The sequence below is a fragment of the Schistocerca piceifrons genome, chromosome 11 (assembly GCF_021461385.2).
Source record: "Schistocerca piceifrons isolate TAMUIC-IGC-003096 chromosome 11, iqSchPice1.1, whole genome shotgun sequence".
Lineage (NCBI taxonomy): Eukaryota > Metazoa > Arthropoda > Insecta > Orthoptera > Acrididae > Schistocerca > Schistocerca piceifrons.
The window spans coordinates 115877140-115890416 of NC_060148.1; the positions used below are offsets into that span (position 1 = coordinate 115877140).

General features: G+C 34.6%; 1 protein-coding gene across 1 annotated transcript in view; it reads right to left on the reverse strand.

Moving 5' to 3' along the window:
• Positions 1–9828: 9828 nt before the first annotated feature.
• Positions 9829–13277, reverse strand: part of LOC124719778 (adenylate cyclase type 5-like) — a 597816-nt gene continuing 594367 nt past the window's right edge. The window contains exon 20 of the mRNA XM_047244976.1: positions 9829–9994. The gene's annotated coding sequence lies outside the window, so the exon portion shown is untranslated. The remainder of the gene's footprint in view (positions 9995–13277) is intronic.

A 13277-nucleotide genomic window follows, 5' to 3' on the forward strand; every position in this document is an offset into this window, starting at 1 on the left:
TCAATAAAATTGTGGCTCACTTATAACCTTTCATTAATTGACTGTGAATTTAAACTGGTGAATTTTCGACGTCAGCAGTGCTGCGTCATGGCCCTGAAAGATCATTACGAATTCTTTAATCATGGACCTCTTACATCGGTTGTACCGTGTCCTGAGGCCAGATGGCCTTCAGCTGTTTTTAACTTGTCCTTGACATCCTTAACAATGACACTGGGACAGAGTTAGCATCGAATTTGGTCCTACTCATATCAGGGACAGATCTAAGGATATTGCTGGTCATAGGAGTACCTCAACATTACGTAGATAGTTGATCAAGGCACATGTAATATGTGGATGGGCGTTGTCCTACTGAAAAATGGCACTACAATACTGTTGTATGAGAGGTCGCACATGACGATACAGGATGTCTGTGACTTACCATTATGCCATCAGAATACCCACAGTTACAATCGGCCATGACCGGAACTCACACCTGATGGTTCACCACACCATTATTCCAAGAGTAACATCACTGCACGTCTCGAAATTGTTGGAAGAATGGGGTCTCCGCCCAGCTAGCTTCCATACTTGGTGGTGATAGTCATGTGGTGTAGTGCCGAAATGTGAAACATCATTGAACAAAATACAAAACCATTCATCCACAATCCACACTGTCTGCCCATCATTCCACTCTAGCCACAACCATTTGTGTTGTGGTGTTAATGGTGTTCTAAACGTAAACAGGTATTCATTAGTCCTGCCAGTGCTAGTCTCCAACTATTGGTACAAAATGACACATGATGTGGCCAGGAGTCCATTATTTGTTCTCCCATGGCAGGCATAGATGTGATGGGATTACAATGTTCTTGTATAAAATACGGTGATACTCCATTGTGGTGGTTAGACCTGTTGGGCAGGAACCTTGATGACATGAGTGCTTGCCATCAGGCTCCCTTGCAGCCCACATTCTGGCCAGTGTCATATCCAAATGCCCAAAAAGTCTGGATATTGCACGTGAATGTCCTTTCAAACTTGGCACTTTTGACCTGAAATGGAAACTCTTACAAATGCATACAGAAAGCAAACAATTCTGCATTACAGTGATGTCATCCTGCAAAATCTTTCTTTTGAAACCACATGGCGTCTGAACTGCTTGTGAATGCCTGCATTTTATATATCGGTGACAATCAACTTTTTGCTTATATTTCATCATCTTATGCGAAACCATCCTAGCTATTTGTGCAAGCAGGTTCACAGATTCCATACATTCTGTCTCTTCTATTGTATTATTGATGCACTACAGCACCTCATAAATCTTCTCAACCATAATGCTCTTGTCTGAACAACACTCGTTTGGTCCATAAAAAAATCTTTTATTTCCTACTCCATCACTCAGTCACTTTCTTGATGTCTTCTTCAGTAGCAGAAATCTGACGGTGGTATAACATCCCTCCTTACATCAGAAAAGTGAATAATATCCCCAGCTTAAAAAGAATGTTAATGACATATCTACTGAAACAATAATAATGCCGACCTTTAAGCCCTTTACATCCTTTATTCCAAACATATATTCCTATTTTATCAGCGCTTTTGGCTGGCATGTTCTGCTCAAATTTCTCTCCCTCGGAAGCCTTTATATTAGCAAATATCAATTTCCTAAACTTATAAATATTTTGTATTTGATAATTATTATAATTATAATTATTACTATTATTGTTATTATTATCAATGACAGCAGCAGCAGTATCAGTTGTAGAAGTACCGCGTCCTTTTGCTTTTGCTACTGCCTTTATCCCGCATTGTGGGATGCCCTTCCTGCCGCCACCCCAATACCCCCCCCCCCAGGACGGAATTAGTGTACCCCAGCTGTCTGCGTCCAGTGTAAATCGTGAAATAGTGTGAATGTGTTACAAATGTCTGCGAGTCGTGTAACTGAGGTGGGACGAGGGGACGAGCCCAGTATTCACCTAGTCGCATGTGGAAAACCGCCTAAAAACCACATCCAGGCTGGCTGGCACACCAGTTGTTGTTAATCCGCCGGGTGTATTCGATTTCGGGGCCAGCGCGCCTACCCGAGTCCAGGAAGTAGCACGTTAGTGCTCTCAGCTACCCTGGTGGGATACTAACTTTATTGTTTATTAGTATTATTTATGCACATTGTCTCTACATACATTCAAATAATTATCAGTTCTATTCATATATATTAAAATTCATATATATTAAAATTTCAGTTATTTCTTGGGTAACTATGATGTAAAAAAATGTTGTATACGTGAAACTCTGGTTTGATGTAAGAGAGGTTCAGAAGAACCTAGTTTGATCAGGTAAAGTATATACACTGATCATCAAAAATGGCAATAATGACGAAAATAATAATAATTTCCAATATTTTATGACAAAACATATACTTGATTCTTTATTTACAATGTACAACACACATACAAGTCATCTTACATTTCACAATTTGAGATTCATCTCTAATTTCATAGACAAGTTTTGAATAAGAAAAATACAACACTCATTTTAAAATTAAATGATTCTCTAAGTAACAGCAGTTGTGACAGACAACAGACTACAGAATTTTATATCTACTGAATATTTGCAGAGTAAAAAAACAACCTTATGAGTTATCAGATACTGTGAAGTTTTTGGCAGAAACAGAACCTTGTATAGAATTCCTAATAAATAATTATGAATACTGTCCACTAGGTGTCATAACACTGTAGAGATCCAAAAAAGATGTGTTTCTTTTAGTTCAATCGACCTCCTTGGAAGTAGTTTACATAATCCTAAGAAAAAATACAGATATCCTGAGTATTTAAAGTGAAAAGAAACGTGTTTGTATTCAAAGTAATGACTGAACAATTATGAGGTACGAAATTGTCAGGTGTTTGGAATTGTGTGTTTCATTAATTTCATCACATGCTGGGACAACACGTCTCTACTTCTGCAAATTCCACTTGTAGAATTCCTTCTTACCTAACAGTTTGCAGCAGAAGCTTAGTTTGGAAAATTGTGAGTACAAGAGAAAATATGCTGGTTTTAATAATATGATAAAGGCTCACGTTTGTTCTCCCTCTGGAACGTTTTCCACAGATAGAACTGAAGCAAACTATGTCACTATCAGAGTTTAATGAAATGGTGTCAGTTATGTGGAGTCAGAGTTTGTGTGAATTATGAGAAGCAGCAAAAGACAGTTTTTGAAATGAGACAGGGTACACAGTTAGAGACATTTGGATTTCTGTTTCATATTTTCAGTTAATGGATATCTTTCAGCATTTTGCTTATAAAAACCAAATAAATCAGCAGCAGTTACCCATTTTGTTGAAATGGGATACACTGTTGAAAGATATTGCAAATAATCTTAAGATCCTACACTTGCATGACAAAAGATGAAATGTAATCATCCTAAAATATTTAAAAATTTTCAGGTACAAAGTTACCCAGCTGGAGTTCTAAATACTTTCTAGACCTGTTGAATTAAAACATACCCTAATTGTAATTCCTGTTTCATGTCATCTCCTCAAGTTTCTTCAAAAACAGACTGAAAAAATTGTAAAAACACACTGTCCATTTTTAAAATCTAATTAACATAATTTCTCATAGTAGTAACTAAATTACAGATGTCGACAGTCACTTTATTGCTTGGAACAAAAAAAAGTTTGTAAAGATGATAAGATCTGAGCATTTTCAGAAATATGTTGTGTATCAACTCAATAACATGAAGTTTTCGTCACTACACTTCCAGTCAGAACAGTGAATGTAGAACTTTTTTAAGTCGAAAATAAGCCACTAAAACAACTACAGCTGAAGGCAAACCCACACAGACATGATACCAATCTCAAAAGCAATCGAAGTGTTTCCCAAGATAGAAGGAACCCATTCCACACTTGCTGCTACAAAAAAAGAAAAATCGTGTATTACAAAGTTTAATGAAGTGTAAGAATGAAGAATGTGGGAGTCAATAGACTACTTATGAAACTGTTATGTATCACAGGAAGCTCCTATCATAGTACGAACACACTACAACAGAAAGGTATGTTTCTAGGGCGTGAAATATGTGTTTGTGTTTTCATGATTTCAGGGGAATAATCTGTAGTTACACACATGTTTCTTCAAGTGACATTTATTTTGCAGTTATTCACATCTTTTAATAATTAACTAATGCTTGGAATGTAAAAACATAATTTCTATTTCTTCAATTAAGAAGAAAAATAATTAACAATGAAGATTAATCTTACAGCTGCCTGGGTTGCTAGTATTGTTCTAAGTGTCAGATGTTAATAACTTTTACTGCAGTGAGGGCCACAACTATATACGTTAGATTGTTTTTACATAATGCATGCATAACAACATTAGCTTCTCTCAGATCCGATTGCCTTACAATTTCAAGGCGGAAAACCTGATGTGAAAGTTGAACACCCTGCGGAAGAAGATTTCACACTGAGATAAACATTGCAAATTGAAAGTATGAGACCAAAACACAGGCAGTCAACAAATTTTTACTTATAAAATTTGTATATTTGAGTGTCACTGTGTGCCAGATAAAACCGTTACGAATGAAAAAAGTAAGAGAGAGTGTTGTATACAATGTCAGCCTTGCAAGTGGTGAGTTTTGGATTCCCCATCCTACCGCTTAGAACGTCTTTGCAGGAGGAATAATGTCAGAAGCTGTACGTTCACTACTGGAAAACCATGACAGAAGAAGTGAATGTTGCAGATTAATTCAGGAAGTATTCAGAAAAGGTGATCAGGCTGCCAGTTTGGTTTTCAACGGTACTGTTCATCTAAACTCAATAACAGTAAGTCTTCAACCTTTCCAAAAATAGGATCGGGATATTACCAATCTGCCATAAAGAATGAATGAGACACTGCAAAGTTAAACATGTTCTGTGTTCTCTCAAAACAAAAAATTGGGTTTTTATTCCATTCACAGAATTATGACTGTTACTGCAAGATGGTTCTCCACCCTCCAGCCCTGTGGAATGCTTATGTGCTTTGCTGCTGAAATTAGGCATTCCCAGTGTGAATGTTAATTTACGTGTACTTTAATCGGAATGTATGTGTGTGTGTGTGTGTGTGTGTGTGTTTGTGTGTGTGTGTGTGTGTGTGTGTGTGAGAGAGAGAGAGAGAGAGAAGCCAGTTCACTTCATGGGAATAGCGTTTAATTAATAATCTTTGTCCCTAATTAAGGTTTCATTTCTGCCAAAAACATTAATTGGCATTTGACACAACGAAAGAAAACATATAGTTCATTCCAAATGTAAATCAGTTACTTTGGAGAACCTCTTCAAATGAGGAGCAGCATATAATAACATTAAATATCAGGCAGGATTAAAGGAATATTGGAATATTGAGAGATTTTAATAATTTATGCTTCCCCTAAGTACCTCTGGTACAGACATCTTACATTAATTCCTAGGAAAAGGAAATCACTTCCATTAGCTCTCATGAGTTAGCTGTTAACTTTTGAGAAAAAAAAGTTGTTTATTCAGATGAGGCTATGAAGTACTGAATATTTCCATAAAAGAAAACAATAATAAAGATTAAAAAGGACGGCTGAAAGAACAACGTTAATTTTGATGTGACAAGAAAATGCTTTGTAAAGACAATGTTTGGTTTCAAAAGTCCTATCCGATTATGTGCTTGTGAGGTGTGGTGATGATATCATAATTCTGTTAGAGACAGGACAGGACATAGAAGAGCAGTTCAGCAGTCTTAATGGTGTTGTAAAAAGAGATTATAAGATGAATATCAACAAAAGTAAAACAAGGGTAACTGCATGTAAACGAATTAAAGTAGGCAAAGCTGAGGGAATTAGTCAGGAAATAGTACACCAAAAGTAGTAGATGAGTTTTGCTACTTCGGCAACAAAATAAGCTGTGAGGCCGAAGTAGAGAGTGCTTAAAACTGAAACAGGCTATAGCAAGAAAATCAATTCTTGACGAGAAGGAATTGCTAACATCAAATAAGAATTTAAATGTAAGGAATTATTTTGTGAAGGCATTTGCCTGGAGTGTAAGAGATCTGTACAGAAGTGCAACATGGACAATAAGTAGATCAGACAAGAAGAGAAAAGGAGATTTCGAAATGTGGTGCTTTACAAGAATGCTAAAGATTCAATAGGCAGATGGCGATACTAATCAGAAGATATTTAACTAACTGGGAAGAAAAGAATTTGTAGCAAAACTTGACTAAAAAATTCTCAATTGATAGGACACATTCTGAGGCACCAAGTAATCACAAATTTAGTACTTGGGGAAAGTGTATGGGCTTAAAAATAAAAAGACCAAGGCTTAAATACAGTAAGGAGTTTCAAATGAATGTAGGTTTGCAGCCTTTGGACTGAGGACCACAACAACAACAAAGGATCACAGATATGTTAGTGTCAACAATGGAGATAGTCACTTGCAAATTAGTACAGATACTGGCAAGGACTTGGTTGGGTTTCGGTGTAAGAATGTTTTAGTGACTTAAGCAGCATTTCAGGGCCACCATTGCTGACTAATATGTCACCCACTGAACACTAGTAACAGTACTGAATGACAGTAACTGTTGCGACCAATTCTAGAATATTGTTCTCGCATTTGGAGTTGTCTTCAAGTAGCCCATGACAGCAGACAGAGATTAAATTCAGAGACGCACTGCTAGATTCATAATGTGTGAGTATAGCACATACAAAGCTATGACACAATTGACAGAGGAAGTTAGAAGGGAAACATTCAGAAAAAGATGACATAGTTCTTAGGAAACCCTATAGAATAAATTTAGAGAATCTAAATATTTTCACATATACAAATTATGAAGGGTCCCAGTTTTAATCTATGCATCTATACAGTTGAAAGCTTGACTAAGGAGATAGGCAAATTAAGAAGATTTGAACTAAAAAATGTTTGAACATGTAAGAGTTAGCAGTACTGTTGAATGAATCATCCTACAATATCATGAAGTTTATAAATTGGTACAAAATAACAGATACAGTAGAAAAAATTAAAGCCAAAGTAGTCCTTAATAATAATAATAATGGTATCTGTTGTGAAAATATAAGCTCGCATTCAAATATCTTTCACAAAAATAGAATAAGTGACAAAAATAAAAGAGGCATCTAATTTATGGAACACAGAATTTGCAAAAACTAATGAGGCAAAAAATTTTAATATCTTGTTGAAGTAATACCGAAGAACGTCAGAGGTGGAGAGACTAAAAAAATGCCAAGTAAGATGGAATTGGACTTTCAGTGACAAAATATGTCTACTATAAGAGCTGCAGCATTACATTATATTATTATAGTCACATAACCAGAATGTTTCTACTTATCCCAATGCCTGGGACTGACTAAGGCAGGAGAAACAAAAAGCAAGCAAAAGAAAGAGAGTAAATTCTGAAGAAAAAATCTGGTACCAATAAAACGCAATGGATATTACCAGAGAAAGAGTAATGAAGACCTGTTCGAGAGAATTGGACTACTAAATGTAACAGTGGTAAACATGAAATGATGTTCTAGAGCCATCCAGCTCAGATAAACGAAAACATGATGTGTAAGGGAATTTTAGAGCATGTCAACTGAAAAAAGTATCCCTGCTGCAAGCAGCTCCAAGAAATTCAAAGCGATATGATAGAGCTTAAGATTGAAAAACGTGATATTCTGCATAGAGACATATTTTCACAGAATGTTTTAGATTTCCATCCTTGTAGACAACCAAAATACAATATTGGGTTGAAGTGCTCAGATGTTCAGATATAATAGAACTTCGACTGAATAAAAAATTATTGGAAGAACACTGATGTAAAAATCATAAGTACTCATTTATGGGGACCATAGAAGTGTCAAATTGAGTAAAAACAAGAAGAAACAACTTTTCATTGAGAGTTAATGTGTAGAAATTTGACTTTCATTTTCCACATTTTGTTATAAACAACCAAGTTTCAGAAAATATTTGTAGCTAGCTATATATATATATATATATATATATATATATATATATATATATATATATATATATATATATATACAATGATCATAATACTGGAACATTTATAAAAATGTTTGTAAATATATGGTTACCCTGTTTTCATACATTTATGTCCATTTCACAATTAACAATTTTTTGATTTGGAAGTTTGCTATTTGATTGGTGAGTAAACATCTACTAAAAACAATCAAACACACACACACACACACACACACACACACACACACACACATACACACACAGACACACACACAAAGAGACATCACAAAAGTGTACAATTTTCTGGAATGTACTTTCTTTTCTGCCATATCTTCTCGTGTAACATGTCTTCAGTGTTCACATATCATGCTGGTTTATTTAGCAGTGACATGGAAAACTGCATGTACCACAGAAGGCCAAAAAACCTAGAGACACACAAATTTATACATAGAAAAAGCACTGCTACACTGTCATTCCTTTAGAGCACCATTAGAGTGGATGAAAGATGAGAAAGTTGGGCCACTGAGTAGCCATGAAGAATTGAGGCATCGAGCTTAGGCCAGAAAAAGACGCCAAAAGTCCAGAGCATTTGGCAGTGAGTGGTCCATAGGAGTGAAGCGAAAAATAGTTTTAAACACCACCCACAAAAGATTTCAGATACTTGGTGATTTTCTTCCTTCTCAGTGATTACACAGTTTATGTTTACAAGTATAAACACTAATTCTTACAACATCAAAAGACATCAATTCGTTTCCAATACAGTTGATTCATCTACAGCTAATGTTTAAAATGTTGTTAATTCATAGATCTTGAGCCAGTAGTTACTAGTATCCTTTTAATATAGGTATTATAATTTGTGTTTTTAAACAGTAAACTGAATTAGAAATTGTCACACTCATTTCATAAATGGAATAATTTCTTAGTATATTTTTTTCATGTCTTTGTTTCCAAGCTTCTTAGAATATGTTTTTGGAATTAGACTGTTACACCAGTTAAAATAAGTTGAAATAAATTAAGTGACCTGCACCGCTTTTCAAAGACATAATGGTGACAGCACACTTTAATGTTAAATAAACCAGTCCTTCACACTCAAATATTATTTTGCACCTAAATGTTCATGTGTTTGCAAGTGGTATCATGTGAAAAACTATCATTTTGGACGAGATCCTAGTCTCTTCTTGAAATTCTTATGACACATTATCCCAAACAATGGCCAATAGAAATTTAAGTTTGCATTTGCTATTAAACCCAGAACTGCAGTATCTCATACAAACGTGTGAGACAGGAAATAATACAATTTTGTCTTAAAGGTATCATTGGAGACATACTCTCATTTGGCTATATGGACACTCAGTTACATAGCTTTCCAACTTAAAGTACCGTTTGTTGTCAATAAAGTTTATTTAAATATTTATAATAGGTATGAACTGTAGCAATTTAAAGGGGAAACTACTCGCTAAACTGTCGATAAATGATCATCAGTGCAGCCAACTTACTTGAAGTGTTTAAGGAAACAATACATCTATAGCCCCAGGTTTTACAGCAAAATTATTAATCCACAACATGCTGTACTTAAAATATGATGGAACCTACATATTCACTATTATCCTCTATTACTGATGGAACACATATGTGATTCATTTAGTTTGAAATAATAACACTATTGAGACAGATACTAGAAAGTTCTTGATTTGGCACTTTATAACAATAATGTGATGGTTTCCTCCATAGTTATGAAGAAACTAATATAACATTCTTGATTTCACTCATCCTGTCATATTGTAATAAGTCCTCTTACTTAATTGTAGTCCACACTTACATAACATTTTTCATTTCACTCATCTTATGTCATATTATTGAGACTTTCCAGTAGAAATACTTTTCATTGCAAACATGCTTCCTGTTGTTCTTATTACAGTTAAGTTCAGGATAAAGGATAAAATTCCATCACAGAGTTGTGTTCATAGCTCATAAAAGTTTTCAAAGAGATTTTCATTAGGTCTCTTGCAGTATCTTGCCAGGAAGACATTCAGGTGTCACTGTTACTTCTGGGATAGCCGAAACTGGAAGAGAAAAAAAAAAAGCATTTTTGAGTCTACAGTACTGAGGGTTGTGGTGCAAATACATTTTAGATTGCTTACCACTACACAACATTAGCAGAGTTTAAGGTATATTTAAGTATAGTTATATTTTGCCACTAGTGCCTTGTTGTAGTCAACCAAATCTGCTTTACACACTGATCAGCCAGATATTGGGAATGAGCATGTGAAAGGTACATAATGTACTAAAGTAGGTGTCTCACAGGTAATAGGGTTAAATGGATAACTATTATTCTGGGAACAGACAAAGTATAGGGACAGCTACTAGTCGATTTTAAATATGCATACATCATCTGGTACTGTAGACACTAAATACAGCCACTCAGTATAGGAAACAAATGTGAGCAGTAGCATAACAGAATGTGTAGTATCTATTGTGATAAGTACAAATTTAATAGTGAATGTCATTCATTGCTTGTTATCAGAACGAGAACTTCACAAAACCCATGTGTCAGTGTACATCAGAAAGTTAGCAGGTGAAAATGAGATGTGATTATGTTGTTTCATAATATTTTGCTTGATTTGTTTATATTAAGCAGGCTCTGAAAATATATTTACTGTTTCTAGTTATCAATATGTTTCCATGCCTAATGAACTGCATTTGTTAACATATTCATTACAATGTGTAACAAAACATTTATTGCTTTGTAAGTTCAAAACATACTTTTATGAAGAACAGACCATAAATTACCAAGCATTGATTATTTAAGTTGTTTTCTATTACTTTGTTTGTCAACTTTCCCTATGACATCCACACAATATTTACAATCTACAGTTGGAGGAATAAATAAATAAATATACTGTCAATTAATATACCTTTGTTAACAGTTCGAAAAAGGATCCAATCCATCATAGCATCTATTCCAATAAACATTTCAGAACAGTTCCAAGTCTGTCCAACAGTTCACAGCTTCTACAGGCTCATACATTGGAGTTATTCTGCCACTCACTATCTTGGATATTTTATACTAACGAAATCCATGCTACTGCACTTTTGGGATAATTTTTGTCTAGAAAAAGTGATGTTTTGCTACCAGAAAACTACTTAAATAAAAGGCAGGTGGAATTCATTTATTTGTAGAAATTAGTTACTATCTAAGTAATACCCACAAATCAGTAATCAACACAATATTTATCACTGTACCAACGAAAGTAGCTGTGAAGGTTATTGGTGAGAAAATTGAGACAACTTTGCAGCACTAATAAAGTGGATCGATGTAGCTCCACAATATTTCCATTACTTTGTTTTAGACCTGATTTAGCTTGAGATGGATTTTATTATGTTGGTAATGAGTTACACTGAGAGATTAATGTTGTTATTAGTATGATATGAGAGTAAAAAGGAGCAGACCTCGCCAACATATGGATTACATCACTGAAAATACGAAAGAATGCCTGGAATCCATAAGAAATGGAACACATGCTTTTCATATCACAAAATGCTTCTAAACCAATTCCAGGAACTAGTAAACAATGTAAGAAGAGAAAAATCCAGACAGTGCTTGATTATTCTAGTGATGAAGACATATTACAAGGAGAAATTCATGATGACAATAAAGACAAACATTTGGAACCATACAGAAGAAATCAAATGACATGTGTTAGCATCATATACAGAGAATGAAGAGTACTTATGAAAACCACTGGCAAAATTGAAACCAATAAGATAGAGAATTCGTGTGTTTGGATGAAAGTAAACATTATCCTGATGTTATTGAAAGTTTTAACGGAGACAGTGTAACTGTAAATACCATGATAATAAACATGCACTTTTTCACAATAATGAACGATATATTTATGGAGGTATGTTCCATCTTTGCAACTAAATGATAGGCAGTTTGTTTCTTGCCCTAGGCGTTTCCCTTCTTTTATTGATGAATCGTCTTCAGTTTCCTGTAATACCTGTTTGTTTTTATATACATAATGAGTGCATTATGTAGCAGTTACAAGTATGTTACAATGTTACGTTTTTTTCATATTTTACTCTTGGTTTTCAGGTTACAAACAACTTTTGCAGCACATGTTTTGTGAAGTTAAACTATCGTTTGGTGCTACTTAGGATTTCCAATGTTGCTAGTCCACATGTGTGATCAAATAAATAAATAAATAAAATAAAAAAATCCACTCTCAGAAAGAATGACACATTCACACATAAGAAAACACACACACAAAAAGAAGTGAACAAATATCAAACTCCACACACAACACACACAAAAGACAATACATAAACACACAGTGGCAGTTGGCAACACTACACACAGTTAACACACGCACATTCAACACACAATGAAAAGTGCAAGTGAAGTGTTGAACTAAACGTGATTGAAAGACACTGGAAATTGGCCATCTGGAGTATGGGGACCGAGTACACATATCTGCAGGGTCACAAAAATGGACTAGTAACATTGGAAATCATAAGTAACTCAAGCAATAACTTACATGCACGAAATTTGTGCTGTGGAAGTTCTTTCTAAGCTGAAATACAAGAGGAAAACATGAGAACACGTAATATAGTAACATGCTTGTACTGCATAGCGCACTTGCTGTACATACAAAAATAAACATTTATTACAGGCCACTGAAGACGCTTCATAAACAAAAGAAGCGAAACGAGTATGGCAAAAAACAAACCGTTTTTCCATTTATTTGCAAAGAAGGAACGTATCTCCATGAATTTTGATGTAACTAAGGACGACAGGAAACAGAAAAAATGGGAGGATATAGTTGAATCTAGTATTTATTTTCTCAGTTCCACAGTTGGTTAACGGTCATGAATTGTGCTTAATATTTTCTTTGTTTAGTCAGTAACATTTTGACACACCAACATACCTAATGAAACATTGGTCTCTTTTTTGATAGCAAAAACACTAAACTTTGTTCACGTTTGTTACTTTTTTTTACAACTTATATTACAAAAAGTTGTGTTCCTCTGTATTTTTGTAGTATTTGTCTCTCTGATTCCAAAAAGTACATAGATGTTGGTTTAATATGGTCTTATTAGGTAACTCAATAAATTTTAAAGAGGGTGACATTGGCCCAAGCTATTACACTGTCTTAAAGTTTATATTAATTGAAACAAAGTAAGCCACTCCAGCAGCTATTTTGCTCCAATTTTTGAAAGATTATAATATTTCAAAAATAAGTCTTTGATATCATTCTATGTTGCTAGATGGTTTCTATATTGTTCTAGAATGGACTAACTTCATTTTCAAAAGTCATTGTACAGCACTACTATGCATTACATGAT